We start from the raw sequence: 6,701 nt of genomic DNA, 5'->3' as shown, positions 1-6,701 counted from the left end.
CCTCTCCACCTGCCGGCCTTCGGCCTGAGGACGCCCCGCCATCCCTGGCCGGTGCCCAGGCCTGTGTGGGTCGCGTCCCGAGTGCTTGGTGCGCTGGAGGAGGGAGAAGCAGCGGGGCAAGTGGGCACGCTCGTGTCGGGTGGGTGTGCGCGGGTCTCAGAGAGAGGGGAGGGTCCGCGTGGGCCACTGTCTCGAGGGTAAACTCACCTGGGCATGGCTGGGAGGGATACAGAGAGAGCAGATGGTGGGCTGGGACAGAGTGGCTCAAGTCTCCCTCCGCCCTGTGAAGAGCGTTAATTGGGGAGGGCCCTTGGAGAGGTTCAGAAGTGGACCCAGAGGCAATCTCAATGGTACTTCACAGCTTTCCAGCAAGCATCTTTCAATACTCCTGCTAAACGCAATTATAATCACTTCTGTCGTGAGTGTGAAACAGTCTTGCTAAATCGTCCAGGGCTGGCTCGAGCTTTAGATCCTCCTGCCTCAGTCTCCTAGAAGCGAAGCTCAAGAAAGAAAATTACATCACTGCCCTAACTCCTCATATGCCGCATCCCCATCCCCTCATCTTTGCTCTCGCCTCTGATACATCACAACCTTTCAGGGACCTGCGGAGGAATGGCGGGGAGGGGTGCTAACCCCAGGCTGAAAAGAAGGTGCTGTGGAAGTATCCTGCCAGAGGAATGTGAGGCTGGCGGTGAAACACCTTTTTTTCCTGTGCTTTGCACTGAACCCAGGCCCTCCACGCTGACCTACACTCCCAGCAGCCTGACACCGATCCTGTTAGCTTGACCTGGGACAGGCAGTGTTTCTTGTTTTGGTAGTGACAGCTTCAGTGTTTCACACGTTTGGCCATGCTGTGTTTCTTTTGAGTATGACCCTGCAGACATGACAGTGTCCCATCGTAATGCTGTATCTCTTAGTGATGTCACAGCCATCTTAGTTTATGCAGGTCATGCTTGATGTTCACACGGACAGTATTATCTTAATGACACATTCTGAGAACATGTCCCCGTTGTTAACGCACATGACAATAGTATCTTTAAAGAAGAAGGTTTCCAGCCTTGCCTCCACCACGAATGGTTATGCCTTTGGACAAGTCACCATTCTGCACTTCTGTTACCTCATTTCTAAATGGAAATGGACTTGGCCAGTTGAGTGTATGGCCAACTTCCTGGTTGCAATGGCCTGAATGCTTATGTCCCCCCAAATCCCAACTCCCAAGATGGTAGTGTTAGGAGGGACCTTTGGATGATGACTAAGTCATGTGAGTAGCACCCTCATGGGTGGGACTATTGCCTTTACAAAAGAGATCCCAGAGAGCTCATTCACCCCTCTGCCATGCAGGGTTAGAGTGAGAAGATGGTTATCTAGGAGGCCTTCACCAATACTGATTCTCCTGCTACCTTGACTTTAGACTTCCTGGCCAACAGAACTGTAAGAAATGAATTCCTGCTGTTGATAAGCCACCTGGTCTGTGGTACTTTTGTTATAGCAGCAGGACTGGACTAGGACACTTGAGTGCTGGCTAGAAACTTGGTGCAAGATGGTGGCCAGCCTAAACACTCCTAGGACTGCATGCGATTCCTTGTGGGAGTGGGAGGAAACCATTTGGTCAGAGAAAGATCTCTCCGCCCACTCTAGCCAGTAGAGACCCCAGAGGGAGGACAGGGTGTGGGAGACAGGGACAGGGACATTGAGACAGATGTGCAGCTGCAGCCTAAAATTTATGTGCTCTAAGAAAACATTGCTCAGATGCCCTCCTCATGACCCATGTAGAGCCAAAATCTCTTTTTAGCTAAAATGTATACAATAAAAATTCAAATTGGTGGGTATAGTCAATGCTGGTTTCATTTATTTATTTCTTTCCAATAGCCAGTGTGTCCTTGAAAAGATAATTATTTCATGATGTGCATGCTCTGGGGCTGGGACAGAAGATGACCTGAAGAATCTTTGGAAAGAAGCATCCCCCTTTCCACTGGAGCTAGAGAAATGGCATCAAATCTATCTGCTGTCCCAGAGACCAGGACCTGGTGGTGAGGACAGCATGGAGATGTTGCTTGCTTCCCTAATGGGAAGAAAAAACCTGGAGCAGCCAGTGGGAGCTGTAATCTGCAACTGAGGTTCTCAGTACTAGGCACTTAAGCAGCTGCTGCGTGCCAGCTGCGTTCCTTTGTAACCCCACAAAGTGAGTAGTGCTGTGTCCTTAGGGAATTGAACCTGGTTCACACAGCCCTGTAGGATGCAGAACTTTGGTTGGAATCCAGGTTTGGCTGGGTCTAGAACCCATGTGCTTTCTGTACCAATGGCTCTCAAAGAGTGGTCCCTGGGCCTAGAGTGTCACCTAAGAATTTGTTAGAAATGTGAATTCTCAGGCCAGCGTCCGTCCTATTCAATTTGACTCGCTGGGGGCAGAGTCCAAAAATCTGGCCTGTAGTGACTAACAAACAAGTCCTCTAGGTGATGCTGAAGTCTGAGAACCCTTGTTCTCTAAGGTGCAATAACAGGGACTCAGGGGCTTACAGTGTGGCTGTGAAAACAAGATAAACGTCACATATGTATCAAAACAGGAGAGTTGGGGGTAGGGAAGGGAGGGGAAGGGAAGGGATGACAAAGAGGGACAGAGAGACAGGGAGAGAGGAGAAGAGGAGAAAGAGGAGAAGAGGTGGGGGGAAGGAGAGAAGACGGAAGGGAAGAAAACAATGTTGGCTGGGTTTGAAGAGGTGATTTGTGGTACCTTTAGGGGAAATGTGCCTTGGGGATTGGCTAGTCTGCAAGTGCAGAAGGGAAAGCAGTCTGGCTGCGTGTGTAAAGGCAGGGGTGCTGGGCTCACTTCTCAGCAGGGAGTAAGTGCAGAACAGGTGAGCTAATGAGTCTTGATAGGATGAGTGCCCTGGGGGCGCGTGTGCGGGGACTGCTGGTGCTCCAGAGTGCTCTGGAACTCCCAGCTGAAGTGTTCCAGCATAGACTCTGCCCCCAAAAGCTGGCCACCCTTCTGTGCGCTCAGTACCAGGCAGTGGAAGCTGTGATTTTCCTACTGTGGGGACAGCAGCCCAGTTGCCTAGACATCTGGCAAATGCTTTCCGTACCGGGTTCAAATGCCACTTTTTGGCAAAGATTTCCCCTCCCCCCGCCGTGAGGTGGACCCACTGAAGTGTCCCTCTCCCGCGTCCCCCAGCACTATGCATAGTCCCCTCATTGCCCTCACTGCCCACATTGGGATGATTCACGTGTTAGTTTGGCGTGCACCACTGGGCTCGGAGCTGCTCAAGGGCTGAGGCTTTAGTTCTGGCACAGAGTTAGATAATCTCAATAAATATTTGTCAAATGGATGAATGAAAGAGTGGACACATAAATGAATGACTCAATCAGTGATCACGTTTACCTGTGGTCGTAACAGCTGTGTACTTGTTTAGCTAAGTGGAAAATTGATGTCAATAAATTGGTTTCAAATTTCTCATTGATTTACATTTTGTCATCAGAGATGCATTGTCTTTGTTTTTGCAGATTACTTTATTTATTTAGTGATACATTTTTACTGATATCTGACTATGTGCTAGGCATCTTCTCAATTGATGGTGATAGAGGGTGATTAATGCTTTAAAAGGGTGCAAGTCTCTCGGGAGTTTCCAACACTTCACTATCACAATTTATGGGTTTTTTTATCATCACCTTTTTTTTTGAGGGTGGATTTAACCTCTTTTGAGTCAGAGACATTTTTGAAAATCTGATAAAAGCATTGGACTCTTACTCAAAAGGGAATCTGTATGCTGGGATTTATAAACACTTTTTTTTTTTTTTTTGGTACTGGGGATTGAACTTGGGTCTTTGTGCTTGCAAAGCAGGCCACCAAACCGCTGAGCTAAATCCCCGGCCCTATATACACTTTCTAACTCCACCTGACTCTCACTTAGGAGAAGCAGGTTGAGGAGCTTCTGCGTGGTGGCTGCCTGGCTGTGTTGAGGGTTTGCAGTTGTATCAGGTAGGGTTTTGCTCCATGGCGCCTGTCAGGGGAGTGGCAGGGCCAGATGAAGAATCTGTGGCCAGAGTGGTCCCAGCTGTGCCACCTCTAGCCAGACAGGGAAAAGCTGCTTCTTTGAGGTGGCTGCCGTCACTGCCTGCCAGTGATGCCCACAGAGAACCTGCCGTTGTCTGCCAACCTGCCTCCAGCAGGTTTCATGTGGGTGCATACAGAGAAATAAAAGCTTCCTCAGATTTCTCTGAGCTCCTGTTAAAAGCCCAAGCCTCCTGAGACTTGGAAATGTATGATATAAAGATACGAAATTATGCTTTCACTTTCCCAGAAGGCATTTTGCCATTCAATACATGAAAATTAGGCCAGCAGCAATTGGTCTAGGTAATGTTTCTTTTCCAAAGGGAGAATGAAATGTACCCAGCTATTCTACTTGGAGGCATAGTCCTAAAAGAATCAAATGCAGGACCTTGAGGAGATATTTTTGCCTCCATGGGTGGATAGCAGCATTATTCACAACAGCAAAAACGTGGGAGTGACCCAAATATCCACTGAGAGATGGGTTGGTTAACTAAAACGAAGTACATACATCTAATGGAATCTTTCACTTTTCTGTCTTAAATAGGAAAGAAAGTCCAATGTGTGCCACGAAGTATGAACCTTGGGGACATTAGGTAAGTGGACTAAACCAATCACAGAAGACAAAACACAAGAATTACCCAGAGTAGTCAGAGTCATAAAGACAGGAAGCAGAATGGCTGTTGCCTAGGGCTGGTGACCCGCAGTTTTTTTCCGTGTTTACTTGTTACAGAGTTTCAGTTTCACAGGATGAAACATATTCCAGAGATGAATGGTGGTAATGGCTGCGCAATGTGAGTGTTCTAATGCAACTGAACTGGACATTTAGAAATTATTAAGATAGTAAATTTACGTTATGTGTAATTTACCATAATTTAAAAAAAGATAATAAAATTTCCTTTATCCCCAAGAAGCCCAAAAGGTTTGAGCCAGAACCAGGTCCTTAGGTTAAACCCCCAAGGTGGCAGGAAGAAGAGACTACTGTCCTCCTAGATTTTTACATTCCTAAAGATTAGGACGAGGATCTGTAATTCTTTCCGTCACTCATCCATAAAGCAAAATTGTTTCTCTCCCTCTCCTTTATTGAGAGTATGCTGGAGGGGTGGCTTATCATCTCCTGTATACAAAACAGAAAAATCCATTGTTTTCCATCCCTGCCATCTTCTGGTGGAGAATTTCCTACTGGATTTTCTTTACATCATCCCAGGAGTAAAGTCTGGGCAAAAGCCAGTGACACGCTACCTGCCGGAAAATAATTGACAAGAAATCTGCCTCTCTTTTATCTCCATGTGCATTCAGAATAAAATGAATAACAGTGAACATTAAAACCCTGATACGGGGGCCGGGGATTTAGCTCAGCGGTTCGGTGGCCTGCCTTGCAAGCGCCGAAAGGACCCGAGTTCAATCCCCGGTACCAAACAACAACAACAACAAAAAACCCGATATGTACATGCATGCATGCACTCAGCTGGTGGCCTCCCCAAGGAGCAAGCGTTGCCTCCATAGAGGAAAAGAGAACATGTGAAGGACTTTTTGCACTGAATGCACAAGCAGATGGGGAACAAACCTCCCATTTGCTCCAGGTGTAGGTGTGGGGGCTCAGAGACGGGGCGCCTGCCTCTAGGAAGCTCCAGCCTCAAGGGGCAGCTGGGCCCTCACCTGCTCTTTCTGCAACATATTCCAGGTATTTTAAAAATGAGTATTAATTTGAGAGCCAAGAACTATTTCTAAGCACTTTATTCTGTTTCTTTTGATCCCCACAACTCTATAAAGTGGGTACTATTTATATCCCTTTTATAACTAAAGAAAAAAAGACAGAGATTAAGTAACGTGGCCAACATCTGATTTCAGTTCTGACTTCTCAGGACATTTGGGAAACAAGTGTTGGAAACTACATCTCAGCTCTGGGGGACTTGAATAATAGCAGGGCCTCTCATTTTTCCATTTCTCATCCCCTAATGGTGGCTGGGCAACCGGCTCCAGCAGCTGGGAATCAGTTGATCCACACACAGAGGGCATGAGCCAAGGGACACTCCAGGGGTAGGTCCCAGGAAGACGAAAGGCAGGCACCAGAGGAAAGGAGGGAGGGAGGGCACTTCTGGGAACAGTGGTCCTTAGTGCCTGCTCCTTTGTGTATGCTCAGATCCAGCTCTCCTTCTTCTGTAGCAGGATCCCACTTTTCCTTTTGGAACACATTCTTCTCCTTTATTTAGTCTGTGGGGTCCCTGTAGCGTCAGCTCCAGCCCTTGGTTTCATGGGTGGATGGTGGCCCTATCAGGCCAATCATGGGGGGCCACATACCCATGTGGAGCTCCTCAGAGTAGGACAGAGGTGTGCTTTTTCCATGGGCTTATGCTTCCTGGTAGAATACATTTAGAATACTGTAGAAAGAGCCAACCAAAGGAAGATCAACTCTGCGAGGCCACAGTTCTCAGTTATTGAGGTTTATTGGGATTTCTTTTTTTCTGGTACTGGGGATCAAACTCGGGTCCTTACGTTTGCGAGGCAGGCGGCAGAACCATTGAGCTGAATCCCTGGCCCAAAGTAAATCAAGGCCCTGTTTCTTTTCTTTTCTTTTTTTTTGAGGCAGGGTTTCACTATGTAGTTGAGACTGACCTGGACATCACTATGTAGCCCAGGCTGGTCGCCCTCACCG

This window comes from Fukomys damarensis, unplaced genomic scaffold (assembly GCF_012274545.1).
Source record: "Fukomys damarensis isolate Sample0158 unplaced genomic scaffold, DMR_v1.0_HiC HiC_scaffold_16, whole genome shotgun sequence".
Lineage (NCBI taxonomy): Eukaryota > Metazoa > Chordata > Mammalia > Rodentia > Bathyergidae > Fukomys > Fukomys damarensis.
Note: the sequence above shows the minus strand (reverse complement) of the source record.